Below are 16,375 nucleotides of genomic sequence, written 5' to 3'. Positions count from 1 at the left end.
GGTGCCATGCAACCCAAATGGACCATGCCGGGTCGGGTCAAGTACATACCAGAAATAGTTATGGACTTAGACACCTTATCCAAAAAAGACATCCTAGACATAATAAACACTTTATGTAAGTGTTTTAAGCCCTAAGGATTGCATCTAAGCTATTATGGGAGAAGGTACTTGTGTTTTGGGTTCCAAAAGACCCCATATATGAGTTTACTCCTCATATACTAACACACATGGAGTTTACGGTTGTAAACTCTTGAGTTTACGGCCGTAAACTCCCAACCATGGGTGTTTTATGTGTTTTGAAGTTCCAAATGATTCCTAGAATTATTCCAACTTGGTGGTTAAATTCTTGGAAGGGTTTAAGGTCTAGAAACACTCCATTTAGGAGTTTACGGCCCTAAGGCCATTTCCTTTGGAGTTTACGCCCGTAAACTCCCTTGGAATGGTGTTCTTGTTGATTTCAAGCCTCAAGCATAGGTGGTATAAGTTCTAGGCTTTTATTCCAAGCATATGAAGACATTAGGCACACTTTGGTGCCCTCCTTTCATGTCTACGGCCCAAGAACAAAGTCTTGGCCATAAAATCACTTTGATAAGTGATTTTGATGTGCTTAAGGCCTTAGATTAAATGGGAACAAGTCTAGATAAAAGTCCTAAGCTTTAGGTGCCTTAAAAGCACCATTTTGAATTTGAAAAAGGGAGTTTACGGCCTAAGAAACTCTTGGGCCATGAACTCCAAAAATTGGGTGATTCTTGGTTGTTTTCTTGTCCCTAACACACATACATATGAGTCTAAGGCAGTTGCATAACACAAGGGTCGGTCTCGTCTTTGTTTCGGGAGTTTACCGCCCAAGAACACCTTGGGGAGTAAACTCCTAGATCTAGTGATTTAGCCTTCTAAATCATGTTATAAACACATATAAAGCTTTCTAACATTACTAGAAAGAGGTACTCACGATTTGGGATAAAAACCCGAAGATCCGTGAGAGAGAAAATGGCTTTTCTCTAGTTGGAAATGTGAATAATGAATGAATTTGGTTCATAATTCTATTTATAGTCCTGAGATATTTTTGGCAGAAAATATTTTTATTCCTGTAATGATCTCTAATATAATAGAGTGTTGGAATAACAGTGTTGCACAAATCCCTACTGCACCCACTCTCCTGATATTTCCTGAAGTGTAAACCCCTGAATTTCTCAAACTTACGCGAAAAATTTGAAAATTAACTGTGACTGCTATAACTTCTATTGAAGTGATATAGTTTGTACAGAATGGAAATTTCGGGTTGTCACATCATCCCCCCGTTAGAAGGAATTTCGTCCCGAAATTAGAATTTAAGCAAATAAGAAATTACAAATAACTAAGCGAAAAGGTGAGGGTATTTCAATTTCATCTGATCCTCACATTCCCAAGTGAATTCCGGTCCACGCTTTGCATTCCAGCGCACCTTCACTATCGGGATACGGCTCTACTTTGTTTGCTTGACCTCTCGGTCCATGATCTCTACTGGTTCCTCCACGAAGTTGAGGCTCTCGTTGATCTCGATCTCGTCGAGTGGAATAACAAGAGTCTCGTTGGATAGACACTTTTTCAAGTTTGACATGTGGAAGGTAGGATGTACGTTACTGAGTTCGTGCGGTAGATTGAGTTTGTAAGCCACAGGGCCGATTCTCGCGAGAATCTCGAAAGGCCCTATGTATCTTGGATTGAGCTTCCCACGCTTCCCAAAGCGTATCAAGCCCTTCCAGGGCGAGACCTTCAGTAGGACTCGGTCGCCCACTTGGAATTCCAATGGTTTCCTTCGCTTGTCAGCGTAGCTTTTCTGTCCGTCTCTAGAGGCTTTCAACCGTTCACGAATTTGAACGATCTTCTCTGTCATTTCCCGAATGATCTCCGGACCCGTGAGAGTGCTTTTGGTAACTCGTCCCTTAGCTAACTGGGTATCACCCACTTCAGCCTAGCATAGAGGGGATCTGCACTTTCGGCCATAGAGGGCCTCGAATGGAGCTGCCTTTATGCTCGTATGATAACTGTTGTTGTAGGAAAATTCAACAAGAGGTAAATGAGTATCCCAAGCTTTTCCAAAGTCTATCACACAGGCACGCAACATATCTTCTAAGGTTTGGATAGTCCTCTCACTTTGCCCGTCGGTTTGTGGATGGTAGGTTGTACTCATGTCCAGCCTAGTTCCTAGGGAACTTTGTAATGACTGCCAGAACCTCGAAGTGAATCATCTATCTCGGTCCGAGATGATAGATAAAGGAACACTGTGCAACCTTACAATCTCCCTAATGTAAGTTCTGGTAAGTTTCTCCATCTTGTCTGTTTCTTTGATCGGTACAAAGTGTGAAGACTTGGTCAGTCTATCGACGATGACCCATATGGAATCAAGTCCACCCGTCGTCTTGGGCAACTTGGTTATGAAGTCCATAGTGATCCCCTCCCACTTCCATTCTGGTATCTCTGGTTGTTGTAGAAGACCGGAGGGTTTCTGGTATTCGACCTTGACCTTTGCGCAAGTAAGGCATTTACTCACGAAGGTAGAAATATCTGCTTTCATGTTAGGTCACCAGTATAACTTTTTAAGATCCAGATACATCTTATCTAAACCCGGGTGGACGGAATAACGAGTGTTGTGAGCTTCCATCATGACCAAGTCTCTGAAGCCACCGTGTTTCGCTGTCCAGATCCGATCCATGAGGTACAAGGCTCCGCCACCCTTGACTTCTAAGTTCTTATCCATCCCTCTAAGGGACTCACCAGCCACGTTTTTAGGTTTCAAAGCGTCGAGCTGAGCCTCCTTTATTTGCGTGGATAAGTGTGAATGGATAGTTAGAGTCAAAGATCTGACTCTACGACCAGTATATTCTTTCCGACTTAGAGCGTCGGCTACTACATTGGCTTTACCCGGATGATAACGAATTTCACACTCGTAATCACTGAGTAGCTTGACCCACCGTCGTTCTCTCATCTTGAGCTCCTTCTGGTCGAAAATGTGTTGCAGACTCTTATGGTCTGTAAAGATCGTGCTTTTTGTACCGTGCAGGTAATGTCGCCAGATCTTCAGAGCAAACACAACTGCTCCTAGTTCAAGATCGTGGGTTGTGTAGTTAACCTCATGTGTTTTCAGCTGTCTCGAGGCATAGGCTATGACTTTACCTCACTGCATCAGAACACATCCGAGCCCTTGGTTTGATGCGTCGCAATAGACCACGAAGTCTTCTATCCCTTCTGGGAGGGACAGTATTGGTGCGGTGCACAAGGCTCGTTTGAGCGTTTGGAACGCTCTTTCTTGTTTCTCTTCCCAGTCAAAGGCTATGCCCTTCTGGGTCAGCGTTGTAAGAGGTTTTGCTATGCAGGAGTAGTTCTGAATGAACCTGCGATAGTAGCCAGCGAGACCTAGAAATTGACGAATTTCAGTATGTGTCTTTGGTGCTGACCAGTTCTCGATGGCCTTAATTTTGGAAGGGTCCACATGTATACCTTCTTCGCTAACAACATGGCCCAAAAATTCGACTCGCCGAATCCAAAATTCGCACTTGGAGAACTTCGTGTAGAGCTTCTCTGCTCGTAATGTTTCTAAGATTTTACGGAGATGTTGGCTATGTTCCTCCTTACTTCGAGAGTAGATGAGTATGTCATTAATAAAGACGATGACGAACTGATCCAAGTAAGGACGACACACCCTATTCATCAGATCCATGAATACCGCGGGCGCGTTAGTTAATCCGAATGGCATCCCTACAAACTCGTAGTGCCCATAACGAGTTCGGAAGGTTGTCTTGGGAACATCCTCCTCTAACACTCGTAGTTGGTGATATCCGGATCGCAGATCTATCTTCGAGAAGTAGTTGGCTCCTTGAAGTTGATCAAACAAATCGTCAATGCGGGGCAAGGGATAACGATTTTTAATGGTAAGTTTGCTGAGTTCTCTATAGTCGATGCACATACGAAACAATCCATCTTTCTTCTTGACGAACAAGACCGGTGCTCCCCATGGCGAGAAGCTTGGTCGAATGAATCCTTTCTTGAGAAGTTTGTTAAGTTGACTGGAAAGTTCCTGCATTTCAGCCGGTGCCAGACGATAAGGAGATTTGGCTACGGGGGTAGCCCCTGGCACTAAGTCGATTCTGAACTCGACTTGGCGTTGTGGTGGTAAACCGGGAAGTTCTTCTGGGAATATGTCGGGGAAGTCGCGTACTTCTGGGATGTTCTGAATGTCTTTCAGTTCTTGACTGGTGTCGACGACGTGTGCGAGAAATGCATGGTACTCCTTCCGCAAGAACTTCTGGGCTTGAATGCACGAAATGATGCGAAGGCTCGTACTAGGTTTGTCGCCATAGATAATTAAGGTTTCGTTGTTAGGAAGGTTAAGACGAACTGCTTTTTCGAAGCACATAATGTCGGCGCGAAGAAGACTCAACCAATCCATACCGATGATAATGTTGAAACATTTAATTGGGACTGGCATGAGATCTATCTTGAAAGTATGGCCATCTAAAGTTAAGGTACAACCTACCTATATGCAGTTTGTACTCTCTGTTTTCCCGTTAGCCATTTCTACAGTGAATGAACTATCTAATGCACATGGTTTTTGTTTAAGCAGGTGTGCAAATTTGTGACTTACAAAACTTTTCTCGGCTCCACTATCGAAGAGTATGAAAGCATATGAGTTATCGAGGAGAAACGTACCAGTAACTATCGTAGGATCAGCTACCGCTTCCTCATGGCCTAGGGCCATAACTCTTCCTACTCCTCCAGCCATCCCTACTTTAGGGCAGTTCCTCTTGTAGTGGCCCACTTCGCCACAACCGTAGTAAGCTTGGCCCATACCAGCGTTAGGCACCTGGGCAGCCTGTATTGTTGGCGTCCTGCAGACACGGGCTGTATGCCCCTTTCTTTTGCAGTTAAAGCACTGCATCTCCTTCCAAGGTCCGTGGTGGTGGTAGTTGCACTTGGTGCACTTCGGAAGAGTTCCAACATAAGTTTTTGTTGGTAAGGGGTTCACAGGGACAACAGGAGTCACTGTGGCAGCATTGATCGCCACAAGTTGTTGTTTATTGGAGGATCCTTGCGAAGCCCCTCTTTTCCTCTTATTCCACCCCTTCTTGTTGTAGTCGGGGTTGGACTTCTGTGGTACGGGTGTAGGGATTGTTGGGTTCTGAGGTTTCCAGTGATCGATGAGGGATTGTGCCAGTTCCTTGGCGCTATCAAAGGTAATAGGCTTGGAAGCGATCACACTTGACTGGATCTGGGGCGACAGTCCCCAGATATATCTCTCTATCTTTTTGCTCTGGAGAGCAACCATGTCAGGGCATAAGTTTGCCAGATCACATAACCTATTTGTGTAGGTCGTGATGTTGGATCCAACCATTTAAAGACCCCAGAATTCTTGCTCGACTTTTTGTATTTCACCTCGAGGACAGTATTCTTTCATCAGCATTTCCTTTAACTTTTCCCAGCTGATGGAATACGCCACCACCAAAGTCAGATAGTTAACATGGCTATTCCACCACGTTAGTGCTCTGTCAGAGAAGGTACAAGCTGCAAACTTGACCTTGTTGCCCTCCTGACAAGCATAGATTTCAAAGACAGATTCCATCTTTTCAATCCATTGTCTCAACACCATAACACCCCCAGTTCTATTGAAGCTGCGGGGTTTGGCGTTCGTGAAGTCCTTGTTGGTGCATTCCCGAGGGTGTCCATGGCTTTCGCCGTGGTTCGAGGGTGGTGCACCTGTTCCTGATCCACTAGGGGCAGGAGCGTTGATTGCCGACACAGCAGCTGCAACTGCTGTTGTGAAAGCTGCCTGGAACATGTTGGCATCAAAAGGATTTGGTGGTTGAAGAGGTTCAGGTGGTGGTGGAGGTGGTGGTATTGGTGCTTCGTTGTTTGGGTTTCGCCTTGGATTCCTGCGTGGCGGCATCTTTAACTGTACGTTTAAAAGATGACGACATGGATAAGAATAAATGATTAATGAATGTGTCTCATGGACTCAATCCCCATAGCCCAACAACAGAAGGAATAGTATGACTAAATGAAGAAGATAGCATCTGGATAATAATTTCCATAAGATTAGATATCTGTCAATAATACTGGAATTATAGATGTAACAAGTTCGGGAAAAATGGCCTAGAAGTAGGCCTTACATCAACCAAGATGGAAAATTTTGACAGAATTAAGACTAGATCAAGACCTAACAGGTCTAAGATTTATACAGATAGGAAATTAGACCAAAGTTTTAGATAAACTAGGTTATATCCAAAAGATGAGTCGTCGAGATTTTATCGGCGACGAGAACTGCTAGCATGAGTTCTCGATCCCGACAGTAGACGTTCCATGTCCCTCATACGCCTGTCAGCTCTCACTTGCTGAGCTCGAAGTTCCCTAACTTCAGCTTGAGTTTCAGCAAGTTCCCTCTGCAGATTTGCATTGCGGACCAGAGTCCTTTGATGATCAGACTCTAGTTGGCGATTGTGGACAGTGTTAACACCAGAGTTGGCGTCAACTTCCAAGACTTGATTGATAGTCGCCTGAGCCATTATGGTGTTCCGAGAAATCCTACGCACCATGATTGGTAGGACTCTATTAGCAGAACCTCCTTCAGTGAGGTTGTAGAAACTTCGGTCTCCGTTGTAGGGAATGGGCTGACCCTGTTCATGACTCCAAGTAATCAAGTCAGTGGCCCACAGAGGTGTGGGTCCTTGAAATGCGGGACGGGGGTTCAGGTTTGGGTTTTGAGCATTTGGGGGTAGGTTGTTGACTTCTGGCTCCGAGTCAGAACTATCAGAAAAACCCTCAGCATGGTGATCATCCAAAGGGATTGGGTGATCATCTTCTGGTTCTACCTCTAGCCAACCAGCATTGCCTTGGTTTGGGAAGTACGGATCGACATGGTGAAATCCAGCCATTTTAATCTACGTGAGAAAAGGGATATAAGAAATAGCTAAAATAGACGAACTACTAAGATAATTACAGTAAGATCAAATACCCATATGGTATTTCTTTATGGTTGTGTTGGTAAGTTTTTAGACTTGTTGCCATATCACAACCATTCTTGGGCATATACTAATCACTCCTCGGACCAGCATAGTTGATCAGGCTATGCCATTCCCAAGACTGACCATATATCCCCAGGCTTACTTGTGATATTCAACAATCGTAATACTTTTGTTCTTGTCATTGTGACACTGATTTTAGTATGAATGCAGGCACGTATACTTACTTAAATATTTTATTATTTAAAAGTATAACTCTGAGACAGAGTGTTTTAATCCCATTGTATTTATAGTTAGTATATCTTTTATGGGTTGATATACTATATTCACTATAAACAATGCTCTGATACCAATCTGTCACACCCCAAAACCACGAACGGCGGAAACATTCAGGGGTGGAGGACGTCATGTACAGTATCACAACAGTGTAATATAATAAACAAGAAACAACATCATCCATTGCATTATAAGTAAAGTTTTAAATACATGTGTGTTCTTTCATTGTAATAAGTCACCAAAAATATACAATCAAAATAAAAGACGAGACTTGTCTGCTCCGTCTTCTCAAAACCTGGCCATCGTACCTGTCTACTGTTGACCTGAGAATACAAGTTATTTTGAAAGAGAGTATCAACTTTAAAGCTGGTGAATTCCTAAGTATTTAAGTGTCATTGTCTTGCCTTGAAAAGCTGTTTTAAAAGTCATGTAAACCTTTAAATGAAAATGTTGATGTAAGTATGAAAAGCCCTAGAAAATCCCTTATTTTCTATCAGTTTGAGATGTAGTCTTCTACCAAGACCCGAATGTTTTGTAAGTAAAATGATAGTTTTTCCTTCTTTTTGACTACTACAAACAGTAACTAGTCTAACTCATCGTTTATGTGAATATATCACAAAATAAAGTAAATAGGAAAATATAACCATGAAAGTATTACCCTTGGGTTACCAGGGATAACACGACATCGCTGAAGCGAAAGGTATAACCTAATGAACATCTGAAGATTGTTCAATTAACCTCTGTGGCGAACAGTAGGTTCCAGGAGTGGTTAGTCCTGTAACTGACTTTACATCGCTATAGGCGAAGTAAATAACCTAATGAACATCCGAAGATTGTTCAATTAACCTCTGTAGTGAATGGTAGGTTCTAGGAATGGTTAGTCCCGTAACTGTCTCCTAATATATGTAATAACAACCCAATGAACATCCGAAGATTGTCCAATTAACATCTGTGGCGAACAGTAGGTTCCAGGAATGGTTAGTCCCGTAACTGACTCTACATCGCTATAAGCGAAATAAATAACCTAATGAACATCCGAAGATTGTCCAATTAACATCTGTAGTGAACAATAGGTTCCATGAATGGTTAGTCCCGTAACTGACTCCCATTGAACTGGGATGGGCTGGAATGATTTTACTGAAGGTACTAATAAATCATGTTTACGAATCGAGTTTCAAGTATTCATGTAAGTATACACAGGTAGGTGTATCCACGTAAAGGTATTCACGTAATGTGTTCATGTAAGCATATGTAAAGGTACTCATGTATCAGGTAAGGTACTCGTAAAGACTCATGAATGAACTGACTCTTGTGTGATTCCTTGTAATAGGAATTATGTTTGATATCTACAAATTATCCATATGATAATTAACTAGAAAGTAAATGGTTGTTCAAGTAGGTTTATACACTCTTACTACTCAAGGGTGTGGGAAAGTAAATGAAAGGTGTAAACTATAACATCAATACATATATAAGAATATAAGTGTATATGCATAGCTTAGTTGAAGAATGTAAAATAATGGTTTTGCAAGATATCTATGAGTTTTGAACAATAATTACGAATGACTTGATGTCATTTTAATAAACATTTCAAAACTAATACTTTTGTTATCAAGGTATTTTAAGATAGAAAACCATTCCATGTGACACCTTTTGAAATATGTGAAATCTACTGAATGAAAACACAGTTATAAAATACATAAGATTGATTTAATAACATACTGTTTTCTACTTGTATTCCCCCCCATTAAAGCATTTAAAGTCATTTAAAACATTGATTAAGGGGTATGAACTCACCTGTAGTTGGTGATTGGGATGAACTAAACGGTATAGGATTGCTAGGTGTCAAGCGAGGACTTGTACACACACTACGATCCTAATGAACATATAATCACACATATATGCACTCAATTAGTCTCAAATCACTAATTGATAATGTTAAGACATCCTAGACATAATAAACACTTTATGTAAGTGTTTTAAGCCCTAAGGATTGCATCTAAGCTATTGTGGGACAAGGTACTTGTGTTTAGGGTTCCAAAAGACCCCATATATGAGTTTACTCCTCATATACTAACACACATTGAGTTTACGGTTGTAAACTCTTGAGTTTACGGTCGTAAACTCCCAACCATGGGTGTTTTGTGTGTTTTGAAGTTCCAAATGATTCCTAGAATTATTCCAACTTGGTGGTTAAATTCTTGGAAGGGTTTAAGGTCTAGAAACACTCCATTTAGGAGTTTACGGCCCTAAGGCCATTTCCTTTGGAGTTTACGGCTGTAAACTCCCTTGGAATGGTGTTCTTGTTGATTTCAAGCCTCAAGCATAGGTGGTATAAGTTCTAGGCTTTTATTCCAAGCGTATGAAGACATTCGGCACACTTTGGTGCCCTCCTTTCATGTTTACGGCCCAAGAACAAAGTCTTGGCCGTAAACTCACTTTGATAAGTGATTTTGATGTTCTTAAGGCCTTAGATTAAATGGGAACAAGTCTAGATAAAAGTCCTAAGCTTTAGGTGCCTTAAAAGCACCATTTTGAGTTTGAAAAGGGAGTTTACGGCCTAAGAAACTCTTGGGCCGTGAACTCCCAAACTTGGGTGATTCTTGGTTGTTTTCTTGTCCCTAACACACATACATATGAGTCTAAGACAGTTTCATAACACAAGGGTCGGTCTCGGCTTTGTTTCGGGAGTTTACCACCCAAGAACACCTTTGGGAGTAAACTCCTAGATCTAGTGATTTAGACTTCTAAATCATGTTATAAACACATATAAAGCTTTCTAACATTACTAGAAAGAGGTACTCACGATTTGGGATAAAAACCCGAAGATCCGTGGGAGAGAAAATGGCTTTTCTCTAGTTGGAAATGTGAATAATGAGTGAATTTGGTTCAGAATTTTATTTATAGTCCTGAGATATTTTTGGTAGAAAATATTTTTATTCCTATAATGATCTCTAATATAATAGAGTGTTGGAATAACAGTGTTGCACAAAACCCTAGTGCACCCACTCTCCTGATATTTCCTGAAGTGTAAAACCCTGAATTTCTCAAACTTACGCGAAAAATCTGAAAATTAACTGTGACTGCTATAACTTCTATTGAAGTGATATAGTTTGTACATAATGGAAATTTCGGGTTGTCACAAATTCCAAAATGGGCATCTTCTTTTGGGTTTTTTCCTTTCGTTTTAAGCTGTTTTCAACAAAGGAAGGGATAGGATGATGTCGGTGTTTATGAAAAAGTTGAGAGAGATTTGGGAAATAAAGAGAGAGAGGGGTAGAGAGAAAGATTAAAAGAGATTATGTTTGTAGCTTTTGATATGATTTTGCCCCATAGTGTTAGGGTTGTAAGCCCAGTATGTCGTGTTATGAGTGTTATACATCCTCGAAGGATACATAGGTGCGTTTATTGAGTTGATACGTCACTCACCCTATTCAAGGTTTAGATTTCTGAACATATGAAACTTCCGAGTGATACTTTGTATTAAAATAGAAAGTTATACATTATGAAACATAGAGTAAACCCTAATATACTAGTACTAGATGAGTTGACCGAGTTGACTTGTTGACTTAACTTGACCAAAATTTCCGGTTGTCACATCATCCCCTCGTGAGAAGGAATTTCGTCCCGAAATTAGCATTTTGAGTGGGACTTCAAGGGTTGAGGAAAAGGTGTGGGTACTTTTACTTCATTTGATCTTCTCGTTCCTAGGTGTATTACTTCCTCACTAGGCGGTCCAGCGGACCTTTACAATGGGTATACGACTTTGTTTCATCCTTTTGATTTTCCCTATCCATGATTTCTACAGGTTCATATACATAGTGGAGACTCTCGTTGATTTCAATTTCGTCAAGTAGGATGACAAGAGTCTCATCGAACAAACATTTCTGTAAGTTGGACACATGAAAGGTAGGATGTATGTTATTAAGTTCTAGTGGTAGATGAAACTTGTAAGCTACCGTGCCGACTCTGGCGAGAACCTCAAATGGCCCAATGTACCTTGGATTTAGTTTTCCATGTATTCCGAAACATATCATGCCTTTGCAGGTGAGACCTTTAATAAAACGCGATCACCAACCTGGAATTCCAAGGGTGATCTGCACTTACGGCCATAGCTAGTTGCGTATCACCCACTTCAGCCCATGATTTCTGGTCTAGTGAGAGTGCTGTTAGGAACTTACCCCTTAGCTAGTTGCGTATCACCCACTTCAGCCCATCACAGAGGTGATCTGCACTTACGGCCATAAAGGGCTTCGAACGGAGCAACTTTGATGCTAGTGTGATAACTATTATTGTATGATAATCCGATAAGTGGTAAATGGTTATCCCATGCTTTACCAAAGTCTATCACGTAAGATCTTAACCTATCTTCCAATGTTCAATAGTTCTTTCACTCTGCCTATCGTTCTGTGGGTGGTCGGCTGTACTCATGTCTAGTCTAGTCCCCAGGGATTTTTGTAGTGACTGCTAGAACTGTGAAGTGAATCTACTATCTCTATCGGAGATAATGGATATTGGCACACCATGTAGTCGTACTATCTCTTTGATGTATGTTCGGGTCAGTTTCTCCATCTTGTCTTTTTCCTTTATTGGTAGGAAGTGCATGGATTTTGTTAATCTATCGACGATCACCCAAATGGTATCAAGACCACCCGGAGTCTTGGGTAACTTGGTTATGAAATCCATTGTAATCCACTCCCACTTCCACTCAGGTATCTCTGGTTGTTCAAGTAAACCTGAGGGCTTCTGGTATTCTACCTTAACTTTGGCGTAAGTCAAACACTTACCCACATAGGTAGCTATTTCGACTTTATTGTTCGGCCAGCAATAAAGTTTCCTTGAGGTCCAGATACATCTTGTCTGAAATGGGATGCACGAAGTATCGAGTATTGTGCGCTTCTCTCATAACAACATCTCTAAATCCACCAAACTTCGGTGTCTAGATCCAGTTCAGGAGATAACAAAATTTGTCACCTTTGACTTCTAGGTTCTTATCCATTCCTCTTAAGGCTTCACCCGTCACATTCTCGTTCTTCAAGGCTTCTAATTGAGCCTCCTTGATCTGCATGGACAGGTGTGAATGGATCGTCATGGTTAATGACTTTACTCGGTGGCCCGAGTATTCCTTTCTGCTCATGGCATCAGCTACTACATTGGCCTAGCCCGGGTGATACCGAATCTCACATTTGTAATCATTGAGTAGCTCTACCCATCGTCTTTTCCTCATGTTGAGCTCTTTTTGGTTGAGGATGTGCTGAAGGCTTTTATGATCGGTGAAGATATTGCATTTCGTGCCGTAGAGGTTGTGTCTCCAGATCTTTAGGGCGAATACTACTGCTCCTAGTTCGAGGTCGTGTGTTGTGTAGTTGACCTCACGAGCGTTGAGCTACCTCGAGGCATAATCAATAACCTTTCCTCGTTGCATAAGTATACAACCAAGCCCTTGATTGGATGCATCGCAGTATACTATAAAATCTTCTGTCCCTTCTGTGAGAGACAAGATCGATGCGTTGCACAAGGCTTGCTTTAGCATTTGGAATACAGTTTCTTGTTTCTCTCCCCAATTGAAGTTTACACTTTTCTGAGTCAAGGTGGTGAGCGGTTTGGCGATCTTGGAGAAATTTTGAATGAACCTTCGGTAGTAACCATCAAGGCCTAAGAATTGGCGGATTTTTGTACGCGTCCTTGGTGCTGACCAGTTCTCGATCGCCTTGATTTTGGAGGGGTCCACATGTATTCCATCTTTGCTAACCACATGTCCTAAAAAGTCCACTTCCCGGATCTAGAACTCGCACTTCAAGAACTTTGCATACAACTTCTCTGCCCTTAATGTTTCCAAGACCTGTCGTAGATGATAACTGTGTTCTTCCTTACTCCTTAAGTAGACCAGAATTTCGTCTATGAAAACAATCACAAATTTATCTTAGTAGGGTCAACACACACGATTCACTAGATCCATGAACACCGCGGTCACATTCGTTAATTTGAAGGGCATCACTGCAAACTCATTGTGACCATAACGAGTTCTGAATGCAGTCTTAGGAATATCCTCCTCCTGGACTCGTTGTTGATGGTACCCCGACCTCGGAATGATTTTTGAGAAATAGCTTGTCCCCTGAAGTTGGTCGAATAGATCGTCAATTTGTGGTAGGGGATATCGGTTTTGATGGTTAGTTTATTCAGCTCCTGGTAGTCGATGCACATTCAAAATGATTCATCCTTCTTCTTTACAAACAGGACCGGTGCTCCCCAAGGCGAGAAGCTTGGTCTAATGAACCCGTTGTTCACTATTTCGTTTAGCTGGCTGGATACTTCTTGCATTTTGGCTGGGGCTAAACGATATGGGGTAGCTCCAGGAATTAGGTGGATTAAGAATTTGACTTGTCGCGCCCGTGGTACACCTGGAAGGTCTTCTAGGAATACATCGGGGAAATTACAGACCTCTAGAATGTCTTTGATGTCTTTCACTACTTGTTTCTTATCCTCCACGTGGGCTAGGAAGACATCGTATTTGTTGCATAGACATTTTTGAGCTTTGACACAAGAGATGATTTGTAAATTTGCACTAGGTTTGTCACCAGAAATAACAAGGGTTTCGCCACTTGGCAGATTAAGGCGAACGACCCTTTCATAACACAAGATATCGGCATGGTGAAGGTTTAACCAATACATACTGATGATGACATCAAAACTTCATAGAGTGATTGGCATTAGATCGATTTGGAAAGAGTGTTCCTTTTAGAGCTAGTGTGCAACCTACGTACATATCGTTTATGTTTTCTGTCTTACCGTTTGCCATTTCTACTGTAAACATTTCATTGAGTGATTGGGGATTTTGTTTGAGTAAGTGTTTGAATTGGTAGCTTACGAAACTCTTCTCTGCTCTGCTATCAAAAAGTATGCGTGCATATGTGTTTTTGAGAAGAAACATGCCGGTAACCACCGTGGGGTCTTCAACTGCTTCTCCATGTCCAATTGTCAGGACTCTTCCAACACTACCAGTATTGGCATTCTGTGCCTTTAGGAAATCCGTTTTAAAATGTACGGTCACCCCACAGCCATAGCAGGCTCGGCTTACCCCAACATTGGCGGCCTGGGTGTTTTGTTGAGCTAGCAGTTTACAGAAGCGGGATGTATGCCCCTTTCTGTTGCAGTTGCTGCAATGGATTTCCCGACAAGCGCCTATGTGGTGAAAGTTGCACTTGTTGCATTTGGGGAGGTTTCCGACATACTGTCTTAATGGCGTTGGAGTGGTGGGGGTAGTGGCAGCGTGAACAACAACTATTTGTTGTTTCTTGGTGGGGTCTTGTGCTAGCTGATTCTTCTTTTTGTTCCAGAACATTCTATTATTTTTGCTCCATTTTGCTTTCTCGGGGACGGGAGCCATTATGCCTTTACGCACTCAATGATCGATGAGTCTCTGGGCCAATCGTTTGGCACTGTCGAAAGGAAGCAGGTTTGAAGCTATGACATTCCCTTGAATCTGGGGGGATAGTCCCCAGATGTATTTCTCTACCTTTTTACTCTCTGGTGTGACCATCCCGGGACATAGTATTGCTACATCACTGAATCTGGAAGTGTAGGCTGCGATGTCATAGCCTGTCATCTTGAGGTCCCAAAGTTCCTATTCCAGCTTTTGCACTTCACCCTTGGGCAATATTCTCCCATCATTAAGATCTTCAAGTCCTCCCAACTCAACGAATTAGCCACTAGGAGGGTCAATCCCTTGACATGGCCATTCCACCAGGTAAGGGCCCTGTCGAAGAAAGTGCAAGCTGCAAATTTGACTTTTCTTGCTTCAGGGCACGCATAGATTTCAAAGACTGATTCAGTTTTTGCTAACCATTGCATTAGAGTGATGACACCTTCACTTCCATTGAAGGATTTGGGTGTTCCATTTGTGAAGTCTTTGTAAGAACATTATCTTGTGCGTCCTTGACTGTCTCCTTGGTTAGAATTTGTAGCACCATTTCCTACTCCACTGGCAATATTGGTGCTGATTTGTGATATGGCAACCACCACATCAACATGGAAAATGGAAGGATTGAACTATGGAGGTGGTGGCGGAGGTGGATTGGTTGACGTGTTGTTGACATGCCTGGTTGATCTACGTGGTGGCATCCTTCTGCCATAGAGTTTAAAGATGAAATGATGCTAAATCTTTATTAGTGGTTATAAGTCGGGTGTTACTGAAATAATTATATTAGTTTCTACATGTATCAAGTTCTAACTTAAAAGTATTTTGTAACCAATTCATGATAGAAGTTTATTTAAAATAAACTTATGAATTTTAATATTGATGCCTCGAATGAAAATTTGATTTGATCCATACCAGATACTTCTAGAATCACTTGGTGTATACTAGTTGTATGTAATTAAGATTTGAACATGCCTTTAAATTTAATGGGTCTTCCCGAAGCCCGCAACCAAACAAGGAACATGACCTAAGGCGGGCCCACCACATTATAAGTCAATAATGTCTTAATTACATATAACTTTAATGTATACACTAAGCAATCATAGATTTACCATGAGTAAATAATTCATACAATCAATGTTTTGAAACCTGTAGTAATACTCCCAATGAAATAAAATGCATGACAATTTGATTGATATAGAAAAGAGTAGTACTGATGTCTACTTGGAACACCTAGTCTATAGCAAAACATGAGTAGTATATGAAACTACTCATGGCAGTCGGTCCTCCGTGGGCCATGCGTTGAAGTCATGAAAGTCTTCATCTCTTCCACTCGATGCTCAGCCTAAAATAGACACCTTTCTATTATGGCTTGACGTTCCCGGTATTCTCTCATCTCAACTCGGGTCGCGGTAACTTAGCTCTGAAGGGCTTCAATATGATCTTGTGTTTGATCCTGATCTTTTCCAAACGATGAAGACGGACTGCGGTGACCTCGATGTTTGCGCCAACCTCTATGATATGGTTAGCGGACGCCCTTGCTTGCTCGCCATGACGGGCGATGAGACGGACCATGACAGGAAGAGCCCTATCTGCTGAACCTCCTCGATTGAGGTTGTAGAAACCTCTTTCCATACCATAGGGTGGCCACTGTCCCTGTTCTTAGCTCCATCTCCTCAAGTCCACT

The sequence above is a fragment of the Lactuca sativa genome, chromosome 3 (genome assembly GCF_002870075.4).
Source record: "Lactuca sativa cultivar Salinas chromosome 3, Lsat_Salinas_v11, whole genome shotgun sequence".
Classification (NCBI taxonomy): Eukaryota; Viridiplantae; Streptophyta; class Magnoliopsida; order Asterales; family Asteraceae; genus Lactuca; species Lactuca sativa.
Note: the sequence above shows the minus strand (reverse complement) of the source record.